Below are 17,948 nucleotides of genomic sequence, written 5' to 3' on the forward strand. Positions count from 1 at the left end.
TTCTGGGGATTTAATGTCTTCTAAATCCTAACAGTTTTCTAAAAAAACGTATGTTGCTATAACAGTGGTGTGCTATGAGCTTGCATAGCTGCTATTTTTGAATAGCCAAAGAAATCTTTAAATGACACAGATGCGTTCCCGTTTTTAATGGGTTAAGGATGTTGGTGGCAAATGAAATGGCAGATATTTGTCAGGAAACAGACAATTATAAGAACTCACCAAGTCTTTGAAGGAGAAAATGTACATGTGTAAGTATATGCAACTGTACAATATGTGAGAGTTGGGATGCACTGTACGTTGATTTACAGTTGGTAGTGGACTTAAATAGAAGGTGATTTGACCTTGCACAAAATGGTGTCTATATCGGCAGGATATCCTCATTATCAACAGAAAGCCATTGTTTGTACATGGCTTTTGTAAAATATTAAGGAATTAATTGTGCTATTGTGCGTCACATGATGTATTTTTGTTTTCTGGCATTAAGTTCTCGGTCTCTGTCCAGAATCGATATCATTGTATTTTGCAGACGTCAGCCCTTTTTACGAGCACAAAAGACGGCAAATGCTTTTCTATTTCAGGACAATAAGATGATTATTTTTGCATGGTGGTGTCAAGGACACATTTATAGGCGGTGGCTACATCCTTGTGTTCTCTGTGGTGGTATCACTCATCTCTAGACATAATGGGATTTGACAGAACATGTTCACCGTCCATTGATTTTCATGTAGTGTACAGACATGCATCATGACTTGAGGGTTTCACAACCTTAGTGAGAAGAACACACTGTACTTTCACCATCGCATGACATTTTGTTCTGTCATTCGGCCAAAGTCAGATGTGGTGTAGGAGTATAGAAAGTATAAAAAAGTAGAAGAAAGGGAGTCTACATGACTCTGAGGAATATGCGGTAGCACCTTAATAAAAGAGGCTTCAATTGCCTGAGCTGCTCCAGTGTCTTCTCTTCATTATAGAGCACCGAAGTCTGATGTAATTTACGCATCCTACCTCGGTCGCGTTTTTTTCCCTCCATTTTGAACTCCCATAATAAGAACTGAGTTCCAAAAATAAACAAATGCCGGTGGTTTGACTCATATGGATATGAAGCATCAACTGACTGTGAGAAAACGCTAATGTTACCGCTGCCGAATTAGTTACATTTTTAAGAAACATACTGTATCAAATATGAGTGACTGACTATCATAAACTATACAGAGCCACCTCCCTGATAATATCACCGGGACAGTTTTTTTTATTTTTGGACCACAATTCTTTTATGAGACGATTCTAAGATGACCCAATGTTATTCTCCATAGAGAAATTACTTCCACGACCCAGGGATGAACGAGTGACATCAGGACTTCGGTACTCTATGCTACGGTATAAAAAAGTAGAATTAGATTACTTACTGTACATACAATATAGAGGGTGAAGATAGAAAGCCTTTTTTCTTCTTAAAATCTATTGATAGCAACATGGACAGCGATAAATGATTCTGTGCTGCATGACTCAGAGTTGTCAAAGTGTACTTTGGCTTTCATCCAGAACCTTTTTTTGCAGTATTTTCTCTGTCGTTTCTGGGAGACTCGCAGGCCAAGTTATTGCTGGCATTACCATTTGCTTGGTGATCCACGAGATGCTACTGTTTAGAACAAAACAACAGGGACTGATCACGCTGAACGCACATTAAAATGAACGTACAGTATGTGACTTGGCATGAGCCATTTGAGTTGAGGAAATGGTACCCTGAACACCTTCCTCCCATGAAGACATGATCAGTTTCGCAGGACTTCTGCACTGATGCTGGAATCAGGTCAGCAAAACAACGTAAATGCTGCCTATTCACCCCAATCAAAATGCCATTAGTCCACTTGCAAAAGGCACTGAAAGGCAGTAGGAAAATTACCACTTAATGAAACCAGTGTGATATACACTGTTCATCAGCCAACCTAAATTACTTTTGGCTCTCATAACTTCACCTTTTAAAATGGCTGTATTTGTCAGAGATGCACTTAAATTGTTATTCAAGCAGACAGATGAATCAAGCGCAATGACCAACATTACCACCCACAAACTGATGCGGTACTCTGCTCATAGATGTGCACCACCTGAATCAACAGGCCGACTGCACGAGAGTAATGAGGGCATTTAGGAGTCCTCGGTTTCTACCGAACTGTAGCATGGCTGCAATTACTCCTCATTGATGTTCATTTAACGTAACAGTCCACGGTCCCTTAAGGGCTCGGACACATCCACTGGAGAGTCACCTCACACCATTGGGAGAGGCCTTTGTGACTGCTCGAAATTGTTCTCCACTGGTGCAGAGATGAGTTGAAACCAGCTCCGCTTTGTACCATAATCCCAGCTTGATTCGACTAAATTACAGTAAGCATTTAATTTGGAAGAGGTGCTCCCTGACTTAATTGGCCTGCAAGAAAAAAAATAAATGCTTACTTACATTCAATATGAAAATGTATTTGCACATTGCATGCAAATTGTTTATCTGCTGCTTTTCTTGGAACAATTCACTTCATGAAATAATTTTTAAATGATGCCATCATAACCACATGGCTGGATTGTACTGTAATGTAATATTGTCATGTGGTATTGGCATTGCATTTCAGGATATCCTTTTGCAAATTCCCCCATATCTAGATCAACCATCCGAGCCCCAAAGTCACGCCAAAACATATCTATTTCCAACCTAGGCTACACTCGCAACGTAGCCAGTTTGACCGACATTGTCTCTGAATAGCTTCACAGTGCCTGCCAATGAAGCATGGTCATTGAGCAGTGCAGGCCAAACACAACTTTTGTAATCAGCTATTGTGTGTGGGGATCACTGAAGTAAGGCTTTAGCCTCGTATGAGCCTTACCCTCTTTCCCCTTCACAAGCCCTGCGCCTGTGTCTGCCCAACCCCTCAATCCAAGGGATGCAAGGGAGTCTTAACGAGCTCCTTGCCAAATGTGACGCAATAAGGAAAGCCCTTGGCCGGATGAAAGTGTAAATTCTCAGTTTATTGCTTTGAAAACACTTAACCTGGCTGTTGACCCAGAAGGAGGCCATCCCACACCACAATATTGGGGATCGGCTGTGGTTCACTGACCCCGATCACCCCTTTTAGAATGTCTCATTAAGACCACCCTAGCTCATCTTAAAGCTTTCATTCCTTTTAGTTTATCTGTTTTACAGCTGTATCATTTTACACATGGTCATTCTTGGTTTCTTGGTTTGCGTATATAAATGTAGAGTAAGTACCACAGTGCGTTATAGAAACGATATTCAAGATTACATATTTTCTGTTTAGAGTGCCTGTGGTATTCAGGAGCTATTTTATGGCTTTAAAATGTCATGTAAACGTCCAATATTGATGGTTATCGATTGAGCTTAATCAAAAATGGACTTATCTTGATTAAGAAAAGATTTTGACAAATTATTTTTCATCTGTGCTGAGAGCACAGTTGCTGAAGGACATAATTTCTTTTGCAGTCTGGTTTTGTCTGGAGAAATAAATGATCCAACACTGCTGTTTTAATGTCCAGCATCCGCTTGCCCCTATCTAATCATAATACATTGAAAACATGTTGTTCTTGGAAGCAATGCGTGAGATGCACAGATAACTTGGGAAGAATAAAGTTCAAGGAAACTTTGAGGTTATCCTAATGGGAAGGGGATATTGCAGATAGTGTTACAGACCCACTAATCTGTTCTTCCCACCCAAAACAGAGCCCACCATGGAATGTTCTACTGTTCACTAGAAGGGATTACATCTGGGGAAGAAGATTGGGTAGCAGACGTGGAGTAGAGGGGAGACAGAAATGGAAATAGAACATGTTGCTGTGAATATTCCTCACTCTTCCTGTTATTAGATGTGAACTGATTTCTTATTTGTTCATTCAAATATACCGCAATAGAACACTGACTCGTGAATCTTCGATAAATAAGTGAAATAAAATGTAATAATTTGGATTATATTGAAGATATTATTTAATTGGAAGTGTTCCCTTTACACATGAAAATCAATTTCACTAAGAAGTCACCTTAGTGGAGAACTGAATTTATACTGTATGCTGTTTTATGAAGTAGATTGACATTCACGCCAATCTGAATCGCAAATCTCATCTGCTACTAGACACTAGAGTATGTGTATGAAATAGGAAGTATCAAAAATATTTACTTTTGTTGAATTCCACCCAATTTCAATTACTTTAACGTAAATCTTTGTAGGGCTGTGAGAACAGGTAATGAGTGAGAACAGTAATGGAAGGCAATATGAACAGTTATGGCAATGATGAACTGACAGGTGGAGCCAATTATGGGTTCAGCCTTTATGGCAGTGCGTTGTGTCCATAGAGTTATAATATATCTAGAGGGCGGACTGCCCGCCCCCACCTATTCATTTCAACAAGACTTGAGTACCGAGCAGACGTGCTAGGGTTTCAAACAGTAGATGCACGCGCAGTAGCTGTTTAAATTCGGAAGTCCTGCAATCCCAGATTTGACCACCAGGCAACTTCACTGTTATACCGCGGTTCTGGGGCCTTTCAAATGCATTATTTCAATTTATACAACTATATAACATGTTTTATCAGGGGGGGGTTACCTTTATTTACCCAGAGGAGGTTGGCTAAGCAGAGTGTCTTTTTCAGGCACGCTGCTTTACACACACACACACACACACACACACACACACACACACACACACACACACACACACACACACACACACACACACACACACACAAAACCCAGGAACTGCCCAGTACTACCACACTCTTATACTCTTGGCCACTGAGCAGCGCCACTGGAGTATTTTGGGGGTTCAGTGCCTTGCTCAAATGAACTTCAGCTGTGGGGGAGGGGTAAATGGTGGCCATTTACTTCCCCACCCAGATTATAATTTCTTTCCTGCCGGTCTGGGGATCGAAGTACATAATTGTGCACACTCATTTCCCAATACAGAGGTATATTCTTTACCCTAAAGAAAACTTGGCGTCCCTATTTAATTTTGGGCAAGTGACAATGTGTTTTTTTTATTTTTACTCTCCGCAGGAGAGTATTGTTTTCGCTTTCTAAATATGACACACCGATTGGTCAAGCCTCACGTGACACGTGACAATACGGTGAAATACTGTATAAATACATGGCGTCACTTTGACGGTGTCTTGCCACCGTCAAAGTGAGGTAAGACAGGAACCATCACGAAATGGCTGCATGGCTGATACATAATTGGCAGATAGGACAGATAGGACACTTATATAGACAGGAGGGATATGACACTTACACAGACGGATAGGACACTTACAGTACACAGACAGGACGGATAGGACACTTATACAGACAGGACGGATAGGACACTTATACAGACAGGACGGATAGGACACTTATACAGACAGGACGGATAGAACACTTACACAGACAGGACGGATAGGACACTTACATAGACAGGAGGGATATGACACTTACAGTATACAGACAGGACGGATAGGACACTTACAGTATACAGACAGGACGGATAGGACACTTACAGTATACAGACAGGACGGATAGGACACTTATACAGACAGGAGGGATAGGACACTTACACAGACAGGAGGGATAGGACACTTACATAGACAGGACGGATAGGACACTTATACAGACAAGACGGATAGGACACTTATACAGACGGATAGGACACTTATACAGACAGGACGGATCGGACACTTATACAGACAGGATGGATAGGACAATTAGAACATAAGAATTAGAACATTCCCAACATTCCCAACACAAGTCTGGTAAGAGTGAGGTAAGACAGGAACAATCACGAAATGGTTGAGAAATGGCGGATACTGTAACAATTGGATAGGACACTTACACAGACAGGACGGATAGGACACTTACACAGACAGGACGGATAGGACACTTACATAGACAGGACGGATAGGACACTTATACAGACAGGACGGATAGGACACTTATACAGACAGGACGGATAGGACACTTATACAGATAGAACATTCCCAACATTCCCAACAGCGGAGAGTTGTGCTCCGAGGAGCACTTTTTCTAGTTTATTTATTTTTTTCATTCGTATAAGTAGAAAATAAGACTTAAGTGGTTAAACTTTTTATTTGGCATTTGTCAATACAAATAAATGTTTCCAGAGTGATAAGAGTGATATATGAGTGCAATAGAGGCTATTTTGCATGGATATGAGTACAGGTGTGCCTTGAGATTTTGACTTGCCCTTTCCTGTGCACTTTAGCACAAAAGTCAGATATGCACAGGGCCTGTTGAAGGAATAAAACGTGGGCTAAACCGTGAAATGAACAAGTAGGTTGGATTTCACTGTATGTTTTAACCACAGCTCAGTCTTTTTGCCTCCAACTCTAAATATAAACATGGACAGCTGAGGTGGGCAGGATCAAATGCTTCCTGGGGTTGAAGTTGTGATTTATGCCAAGGAACACCAACAAAACCTTTAATTGGGGCCAATGGTGGCAGCATAGCTTTATGGAACAGCTGCTCCCAGACCGTGACTGTTGTAAGACAGACTTTATTAACAAAAAGTCGCAGCTGGAAAACACACAATAAACTATTCTTGGGATGCACATAATTTTATGTTGCTTGTTAGCTTGCACAATTTAAAGGCCGTACATATTCATATTTTAGAAGGCCAGGTGTATAATACAATGCAAAAAGATCCTGTTCTCTTGTCTGGGGAAGAGCTTACATGCTTGAAATGTCTCCTGTGGTGGTAATTTGAAAAATCAGCATGGGAGTATTTCCTTGTGTGCAAATTGTAATTTCCTCTCTTGTTTTATTTTCTGTCCAGCCCCTACAGTTTTTATTGTTTGAATGTTTGTGCTTTCTCCTTTTTTTTCCTTTTCATTTTTTTTACAGTGTGGGAGGCTAAGCTGTATTTCAGCTTCATTCACAAACTGTACATACAGTAGTTTACAATATGTCCATTTCCAGCCAACTAGAATGACAATGTATTTCCTTCTCTCCTTTAAAAACCTATAAGCCTCACAACTCTTTTTATTAACTACTGACCCATGTGCTCTCATGAACAAATTGTTTACAGGCCTATATGTTGGTCATTGTTTGTATGCTGAATGCGCCTGAAACCCCCATTTATTTTTGGTTGCTTAGAAACTTATCCAAAACCTTCTTCACCTCCCTGGCCTTGTGCCAAGTGGAGAGTGCCACACACATCATGTCTTATCTGTACGGATGGCTCACAAAAGTTGGGAATCTCAACACTGACAGGGTTCATTCCTGAGTAGTTATTGCCTGCGTGCACCAATTTTAACCAGAGCTCTCTGTATAGTTTTTAAAAGATTGAAGCGTCTGCAGACATACAGTAGTAGCCTGGCGTTGCTAGACTATATCACTGCGTGGATATGAGTCTGGTGCTTCCATGAGGACGTTTTTCTTCCCAAGGGGCGGGATCGAAACAATAGCCCTCGACGCAATTGGTTAGACCTACAACCAACTACCAATTACAGTCTCCCATATTCGAATATTGAGCCCTGATTGGTTCCCCACGTCTCCTGGAACAGGAAATGGATTCTCTATGGAGCGGTGCCAGACCCAAATCGCAGAGTGCAATTTTTTTTTGCACTCGCAGATTCTTCTGGTCCAAGGCTAATACAGTAGAACCATGCATGTATACCCTTCCTATATTAAAATTGCCTAGAGTGTGGGTAGACAGACGATGACATCCGGACTTGCGATACGCACCGTTGCTCACAAACACAAACACTGTTCAGGGCTCTGCCATGAGAATAGTCACACCAGGGGCCACGTGGTACAAACCAGCTCACTCTGTCTGGGGCCCCCAGGGGCTGTAATCTGCACCAAACTTGGCACAAACGCTGTTCAGGGGTCTGGCATGGGAATAGTCACACCAAAGAACTTACATTGTAGTATGACTGTAGTATAGTCATAGGGGGCGCTACAGCGGTGTTTAACTCATTCACTGCCAGAGTAAATAAATCAATAAATCATCCATTGCCAGCAATGTTTTGTTTTCCTTAGTTTTTCAACTAGTCACAGAATATTTATCTCCAGTATGATCAATACGTCGCTAGCCACGGAGGGTTTCGCTGAAAAATCGCGACCTGATGGCACTGTGGTGATCCTTTCTTCTTCACCTTTCTTGTAAAACAACTGTTCTTACAAATCAATATCCTTCATCATTGCTGTTCCCTGCATTATACAGTATTACAAAAGGTTGCAAGAGAGAGGGCGCACCAGCAAGCACAATAGGAAAGTGGTAATCGATAGCAACCAGTAGTAAGAAGTGATCCTCATTCCACTATTTGTATGCAGGATGTAGGCACATTCTTATAGAAACCAAAAGTAATAAGTGCTCCTCATTTCACTATTTTGTATGGAAGATTTCAGTAAACTAATATACTGTAGATCAACCTTTTGTTGTGTGAATCTGTGGGCAACCTCATGTTGATAATCCTGAGTCCTGACCGGCTGTCTCTTCCAACAGACAGGAGTGTGGTGATCCATCCTTTCTTCATCACCTTGAAAAACACCTGTTCTTACAAATTCCTTTGACCTTCACTGTTCCTTGCATTGCAGCTACAAAAGGCTACAAGACAGAGATTTCTGTATTCAAAATGATACGCTTACTGAAAGAAACGAGAGAGAGAGAGGGTGGTGGGAGAAGGAAAGAGATTTTAGGCTGGTATTTCAGTGATCCCTGCCAGGCAAAATTGTTTCGGGGGCGTCTGATTAGCCTCTCAATTGCAGCGATTACGAGGGGTACTTTTATGTTTTCTCAGCTGATTGTTGGGCCAATGTAGCCGCAAGCCCTCACTTAAACCTGTTTGTGTTGTAATGGCTATAGCTCAATAGTATTTATAGACTATAAGAGGTAGAGGCTTTGCTGAACTCCAAGAACAGAAAATGTCAATACACTTTTGCAATAACAAAACAGCACCTTGTATATTATCTGTCAGTGAAGATTCCCTGAGTTTATACATTAATACTATGACTTACTGTACTGTATGTACTTACTTACTTACTTGAGACATACTGTGTACAGTACTAGTTGCTCGATGTCCCTCCTCCCCCCTCACAGTTTAAGGTAATTATATTTTCACCTTCAAACATTATTATAAGTTGACAGTGCAGCCAGTCATAACACCATCTGAAAAGCCTAAAGCCAAACAGAGTTGGGAACTCCAAAGCCACCTATAAGAGCAAATGTCACCACTCTGTAGAGATGCAAAGGGTTGGAAAGTGGCAAAAGGAGCTGCTCCTTTTCAACAAAACTATAGCGATCTCCTTTCATGTGAACCAATTCAAAACATTCCCAGGTTCATTTGTCATTAAAGGCTCAGACATGTAGCCTATGTTCCACCAGTCTTATGAACAAGCTTCTATGTAGAAAGAATTTGTCTAAACATGTTCTAGGGAGAGCATAGAGGTCGTAAAGAATGGTCTACTACCTGACATCAAACATCCTTAACATAAATTCAGTAGAATTTGCATGATGATCATTCTAAATTGAATTGTACAACTAAAAACAAACGTCACTTTGTGTATGGAGTGGGATTGATGCCACATCCAGTTTCAGTTTTGTAATTGCCACCAGCCTAAAGTAAACAATGTACTGAACCAAACATAATGGTTAACATCCTTCTCTTCACGGTAGACCTATACTTACAATTTACACAGTAGTACAAATCAATATGTTTGATACTTGAAAATCGTTGAAGTATACTTCCTATTTGTGTTAATAGTTTTAGCTATTTTCTACAGTAAATGCTGCCTTTCATTTACTTTATTTGAGCCTTATTCTTATTATTTGGTAATTTATCCAGGCAACCGAGATGCAGTACTAAACTATTACAAACAGGATTTGACTGCATATACTGTACTGTATCAAAACATTTTTTCAGGTTCAGGTTACTTTATTTGTAACCGTAGGTAGATTTGGGTTGCAGTAGACAAGGCAACCATCTTGACACAAAGTTGGATTAACAAACAGACAGTACACAAACATGATAAAGGGCGTAAGTGTTCAAATAATCATGAATTTAAAGAGAGAGAGAAAAAAACAACACTAAAATAAATGCATAATACCACCATGTATAAAAGTGAATGTGATCAAGTGACACAATAATTTGCTAGGTCACATACAGTAGAACAAAGATAATCCATATAGACTAGAGCAGCCAGTCTTTTACATAATGAGAGAGAGAGAAGTGGGGGAGAGTGATGGAGTGGAAAGCACCCACAGGGGCATCAAAGCACTACTTCCTTTTTCTTCTTCATAAGGTTGCTCCACTTGCAGACCCAAGGGAGGCAGGGATCACACAACTGGGGGCCCAGACAGACAGCTTCCTGCTCAGGCCTTACAAGCACATGAGTGATGGCTGAGGTGGAACATCGATTGCCATGCTTGACAGCTCAGACATATCATCAGACTGGCTGATATGTTGTTGTTTTTTTGTCATGCTTAAGGGAATGATCTCTTTGTCTGAGACATCTCCCCATCACAGTGTTGTCAGTGTGCAGGAACGTGTCGACTCAGCCTCTTTTAGATATGATGGATACTCAAGGATGAGACTTTAACTGAACACACACAGCAGGATCTCTTTAGAAACATACTGTAGAGACAGAACACACACACACACACACACACACACACACACACACACACACACACACACACACACACACACACACACACACACACACACACACACACACACACACACTCACTTTTATACACCAGTCACTGAGACAAAAAAAAAACGAATCTAGTAGTATAGTATAATTTATGGCATATCGTATAATATAATTTACACATTTATTTTTTCCCCAAGCTTTTACAAATTTATATGTATTTTATGACCTACTCCCATAAACAATTTGTTTTCCTATGAGCCTTTGCAAACCATAATGGTATCAGAGATGTTTAATGGTTCCACTACTACTACTGTCCATCTCTTGGACATCTCTTACAAATCAAGGAAGCTTGTTGAAAACAAATCCTACCCAAAGGCCTCTTTACTACTGTCATGCTGTCCTGCCAAATATCTATACAGTGGTTATATTGGCAACTGTGTTCAGACCATAGATTTCTCTCAATGACAGTGTCGTCTTCAACTGAATGCTTATTGCAACCAACGTGTAACATTGCAACCAAAAGCCCACCTGACCTGGCAATTGTCAAAGCAACTGTTTTTTTAAGAATCTGCTGTGAGAATTTAAGCACCTTAATGGCTTTTGGAATCTGGCTCTTTGCAGTGACCGAGGCATGCACTTATACTGTAGATTAAAGATTCTTGAAAATACTGGTTCAGTGATGGATGTTCAAGGTGCATGGGAACTCGGAAATGAAAGAAAAAATGAAACAACAACCCACAAAAGGCTTTGAGTTGCATCACACTCAAAAGTACTTTCACAGCTTATACCAGACCCAAGTCTTCATGCAGACACTAAAGGGGGAAAACACAGAGCAGAACAGACTCCTCTGGGAAGTATCCATATCCTCTTGCACTGGACTACCAAGTAGCATATCATCGCTGTCAGGCAGAAACCTTGTATCTCCATATTTTATATTTTTATATATTGTCAAAAGTAGCTTCTTTTGTGTGCTATTTTTAAATCACCCCCCCCCCCCCCCCCACGCTTATGATGACATGCTCAAACTCTGTCTGTCTATGGCTTTTTATAAATATTGATCCAATGAAAAGTATTTGACTAAATAATAACTACATTGGGTCCATTGGAACGCAGGTTATTTTTCCCATATCCTGAAAAGCAACGCCCGTGGACATACAATGTTTCCACACAACAGCAACATATTTAGAGAAATACAGGATTTTTAGTTTGACTACCACAGCAAGGCACATGGCACCATGCAGAAGGACTAGTAAAGTCCCCTGGCACTGTTTTGAGGGCAGGTGGGACGGGGAGCGCTGCGGCTGCTGTGCTGTGCTGCTGGTTAATAATTGTTTTGGCCGAGCCTCAAGGAGGCACAGTGTTCTGCTGCTCTCATATTCCCGCCTGTCTGCCTGAATCGACTCCCGAGTCCGGAGCTGTGACGTGCAGGCTGACGTGAGGAATTCTCTGCAGTGCATGCCTCTTAGGGGGGAACACGCAGAGAGTAGTGACTCGTAATTATTGTCGTAGTAGTAATACCAGGGCCTGTGTGAATGCATTCGACGTGCAACATTTTTGGAACACGTGCAATTTGACCTTCCAGTTTGATTAAAATGTAACTAAATGAACGTGGAATGGGGGAAACGCAGGTGCTGGGTAGCCCAATCTCATGTACTGTATGTTTGCGTTTTAGTGAGGGTTGTATGTTCCCAGTGCTTCCACCTGTCGAGCTTTTCCTGGAATGACCCTCCCAGTCTGCTAGAGCAGTGGTTCCCAAACTTGGGGTCGGGGGTGCATCATAGTTTTCTCACTCAACAGTAAACAAACCAACATATAGTAAGTGTATATGTTACAGTATGATTGGAAAACCAGTCAGATTGAAAAAGGTGCACTCGTTTTTTGGCGCGAGGCGGAGCAAGCGGGAGGCTTTGTTGTCCCCGGTACAAACCGAGTGCTCTGCTCACAGCTGAACACAACAAACTAAATTAGCAGCTACGCTAGAAGGATCCGCTGCCTCCCTTCGAATTGGTCCAAAAATTGATTCAAACGTCTGAATAAAATAAATAATCTTATTATATGTTGTGATTAATTAATGAATTTAATTAAAACGTTAAACTTTATAATGTGAAATGAAGGCAGGGGGGGAGGGGGCACAATCTTATCCGATAGGGGCAGAATCTTAAACGATCTCCCCCCTAGTCTCGGTACGTCAACACCTCAACACGGTCATCCTAGGAACACTATGGTTAGCCTCTTAGCTTTAGCGCCTAGTAGTAGCTCCCGTTTCGAGCCCGTTTTCCACTCCGTCGCTCGCCGAATTAAACGGATGAGCTCGCAGGTTTATTATTTATAAATTCTTTATTTATCGGATATTTTCATAATATTTATCTGTGGAACCGAGTCAAACTAAATGTAATGCCTACAATTCCAAGTGCTTGTCAGGGTAGTGGTCCCCTAGCCTGCGATCAATACAATTTTCGGGTTTCTGATCCGGTCTGAAGCGGAAATAACTTTACGTCATCAGGTGGCCGGAACACACGACCCGAACCTCCGGTGCCGTGCATCTCCAAAATAATTCCCCTAGTTTAAAAAGTGTACTTTAGTTTGTGTTTGGTATAGTCGTTTTGTTTCTTTTGGTATAATAATCGTTTGGTATGTCCATCTTTTATTCTAAATAGTAGCGCGACTATCAAGACTAAACTAATTGTCACACGGCTCAGTTTTAGAATGAATTCCAGGCTTTCTTCCGCAGTGGAAAGCCTGGTGACGTGAGGTTAGGGGTCCCCAGTTCAAATATGATTATTTTGGGGGGTCGTGGCCTGAAAGGTTTGCGAACCCTTGTACTAGAGTAGTGATTCTCAGCCCTTTCTGGATCAGGGCCACTTGAAAATGTGTTCACTGCGTGATTTTCAGAGCATGTTTATTTGTGTTCCGGCTTGGATCAGTGGAACTAACATTAAGTTCCTATTTATCGGTATCACAATGAAAACTAATTTTTCAGAGTTGTAAAGAAAAATACCATGACATTTTTTTACATTATTATTTTTTATATTTATGATATATTGTCATTAAAAATGAAAATCTTAGTGTTTTTCCAATTCGTTGGGGGCCCTCTTGCAATATCCTCACGGCCCGCCAGCGGGCCCCAGCCCACAGGTTGAGAATCACCATACTAGAGCTGCAGCCAGGTTGACGGGAAATGGCACATGTACACACAGGCACGCACACACAAGAGCCAAAGCACACAAACTGGAGGTCTAGATTCTCAGACTAATCTGTTTCTTGTCTCTTTTAGTCACTGCCTTCGTTTTCCAACTTCTTGAACTGATATGTTTTTCACCTGGCGGCCCGTATGAAAGGCCTTGCTCAAAAAAAGGACACGTGAAAAATAAATCCCTCTGCATAGATGTAAAAAAGCAGAAAGTGTCTCCAGGGACAGTCTCTGCATAAACAACAGACCCGTTGCAACGCAGCACAGATGGCCTCAGTCTTTTCCAAGGCCCGATATGTTGACCATCCACAGACCGAGTCTGTGTGGTTGGATCTGGTTCATCTTAACTCTGCTGGTTGAGACCCAGCATCTGAGCGGGCCAAACCCCAACTTCTAAATCAGTCCACCGACTGGGGTCTGAGCACGTAGTCTGTAGCCAAGGGCCATGACCAAACACAAGTAGTAGCAAACCCCAATGAGCTGGACCTGTTGCTGAAGCAGCGCTTTTCATCATGGCTTGATGCTCCGAAAATAAACCTCATCCGATTACCTCACCCACCGTTACGGCAAGCCTAATTAAACCATGCGGTAGGAGTTATTTAGAAATCTTAATTCTTACTTTTCAGGGAGTCCAAAAATATCATCCACAGTGACTTCTTATTAATGATGGTAATGATATATGATAAGTGGTTGGTTGTGTTTTCTTTTCATTTTCCCCGCAGGCTTGTTTAATAAATCTTGATTAACTTGAATTGCAATCGGGGCCTTATGGCCTGGCAGTGAGATGATTGAAATTGTTATCTATAGTGCAGTGGTCAAAGAGATTACAGTGTATTAAAATTCCACAAAAACGACAATGGAGAACGTACAGTAGACTAAAAATAAACATGTGACATCTTATTGAAGAATAGCTGAGTGCTGAAGAAGGCATTTACATTTTGTCTATGGCAGTATTGGTTACATGGGTAGACATTTGAGAATCAATAAAATACTCGACCGAGGAACCCATTCCATAAAAATCTAATCTCCATATAGCCTCGTATTCCAAATATCAACAGAAATTTGAAACTTTACAAAGTACTTGTGTGGTAGGCAGCCCAAAAAGACTTTTAAACACGCATTGACAAGTTGCATTGACATGTTAAAGCCCATGCATGGGTCACGGACCCGATTATGTGGTGAAAGGCTGAAGTAGGTTTCAGACACATGAACTATACATGAACCATGTACAGTTAGTCTGAAATACCTTGTCCAACTGAACAAATACACAGTATAAAGGCTATTTTATACTCTGTAGTAAGACGATTTCAAAAGACAAGTTATTTTTGGCACGCAACACCCTCTAAATTAAGCTTAATTTCAACAACACCTTTTGACAGTAAATAAATAATACACAGAGATAATCCAGTTTCAACACCAACCAACGCCTGATGGGATTTTTCCCTGCAGCTGCCTTGCCATGTTTTTCTTTCTTTATTAGAGAGATTGTCACTCGCACATCTGCATTCGACAACTCCTTTATGAAACCTCATGTGAGCTGGTTCTAATTTGTTGTCCCTTGCACGGAATTCAACTTTACCAGGCTCCAAAGACTTTGGGGAGGAAGAGATGGGTGAGGGATGCACGTACATGGGAGGAGGATGACACCAAAGACGTCTAATAAGCACTTGGTGTTTTTAAGTGTGCATGATGTGGTCCTACTCAGTGAGAAGGTTGATGCTGAGACTCAGAGAAAAGGCCAGATGTTGGTTGTGTCATCCCTCAACTTGTGTTTTCCCCCTGCAGAATTTCTTATTTAATTGACTAAATTATCAATTAAATGATTGTAGACCCCGGAGGAGGTCACCAGTGAGTCGGCGGCTTTGAGCCCTACAAGGCCCCCTCTGGAGACTATTTTTCCACAATGTTTCATGGTATTAAATGAATCCGTTCGGACGTTTAGATCCACTTTTACACTTACAATTAAATGAACACTTGAGGGTTTTACTACTCGCTGTCTGTCAGGTGTCTCTGCTCCAGAAGGATGTGGAAGTGAAAGAAGAGAAATACCTCAAGCTTACTGCAGAACTAAATGATCTGACCATAAGTGCAAACAAGAGCCTATAATTTATTTGATGTGCGTGTCAGCAATACTTTAATATCCCAAAGGAAAATAACATTGAGGGTGGAGCGACCGGTTAATTATAGAAGAGTGAGAAAACCTCACAAACCACTGGAGGCCCCAGGGTTGAGGGCTCGGACCGCCTATAAGCCTGGTTGCACGGACCAACCTCACCTTACAGTGTTGTTGGAAACCAAGAGGGAAACATAGTGTTTTGGCCTCGGAGGAAGAGACTGAGCGAGGTGGGAAAAGGAAGAGAGGGAAACACAGAGGATACGATGGAGAGGAAGAGGGGATGACAGGAGCTGAAGGAAGAAAAGACCTTGAGCCTGGGGACACCAGCACAGGGAGGGAGAGCAGCCTTCCAGCACCATGGCCTCATTAGAGTCCATGCTGCATTGTGTATGTTTTTGAACAAGTGCAGCTCATGGCTGTCCCGCTGTGTAATAACACACTGGCAAAGGAGACACGTTGTAATTTTGATATTTAAAAGCCACAGCTGCCTGATACTGTGGTAAACCAGATGGAGGGGAAGATGAACAAAAATGTATTTAAGCTCACTAGAAGATGCCTTGTGTTCAGTAAGGCCTTGAACTGTTTCTATTTAATTTGGTTCAAGATGATGGGTGACAGATTAGATAAAAAAAACAGAAAGATGGCCTTCAACATGGTATTCAGTGACTGAACAGAGTTATGTTTGTCAGCCTTGCGAATTCTGGGTATGAAAATGTGAAAATATCTTGTTTGGAAATGATTTGTATCTATAAACCTAAGACAGCCACTACTTTTTCATAGTAGAGATGGCAATGATATTTCAAGTATTATGGCAAATATGCATTGAATATAAGGTATGTATTGTGCCTCACAATGTGATGTATCTCTCAATTTGCCCATAAAACATCTAACCAATTACAAATAAATCAGCTAAATGTAATTAGTTAAACCAACTGTGAGTACCTAATTAAAACCAATTAATTAAACTAAATGTAAGGGACTACCTGTCAGTGTACTAATCACACTTCTCTGTGATTGATGGTGTTCGTGGTGGTCCAATTGACCCCCTGGCTCCCTCTCATTTACTACATCCTCTAATGGGCTAAACATGTTAGCCTGGACACATAATGTCCATTTTAACAGGACCGGGATCTTCTCCGGACACACCTGCAGGTGATTAGTAATAATTAGCCTCAGGGGCTGTGAACATCCTTTTAACCTTGACAGCCCTTCCCCACCCCCCTTCAACATTTCATCAGATGGGCTACAAGTCCAAGATGGATAGCTTGAGACAGATTGGAGCAATTGTATCTACATCACAGGAAAACCGGACAGAATTCTAGCCAATAACAGCGCGAGGTGTGTTCAAAATCCAACTTTATCTAGATGTTCGTTCATGAACAATGCCATAAACACACGATAAATGCACCATTTTTATTACAAAATGTATAATATACCTACATCACTCATTGTCCAGCAGCTTCAGGTATCATTATATCGTCTTTTTTTTTAGAGGTGCTGCGATCAAGGTTTTTGCGATCGGGCCCCGATCAGGCAGCATCAAAACGGATCCGATTCCGATTAATTCCGATCCGATACGGCACCAATAGTCTCTATACTGTCTATCTCATATTTCGTATTGTCAAAGATTACTGGGTTTTTGAATTGTTATGCAATCAATGAAATCAACCAGCAATTACTTACAGTAATGAGCTACAGTACTTGCAGAAGAAGCCTTAGTAAAGTAATGTAGCATGGATGGACTATGGGATGGAATTCATTAACAGTTGCTGAAAGAGTGAGTATATTTTCTCAGAATTTACTCACACAAGCCGTTTTATGGGCGTGCTGTAAATTTCACCACTTATGTTATGGTTGCACAAATGAGTCTGAGTCACAGAACACACAATGGCAGTTTATAAGCACAAATGGATACAAACAGTATACAACTCTTTCGACAAGTACAAAATACAAATGGGGAACAAAGAGCTGAGATCTGTCATGACAGGCAGAAGAACATG

The sequence above is a fragment of the Gymnoscopelus microlampas genome (genome assembly GCF_963454915.1).
Source record: "Gymnoscopelus microlampas genome assembly, chromosome: 13".
NCBI classification, from domain to species: Eukaryota; Metazoa; Chordata; class Actinopteri; order Myctophiformes; family Myctophidae; genus Gymnoscopelus; species Gymnoscopelus microlampas.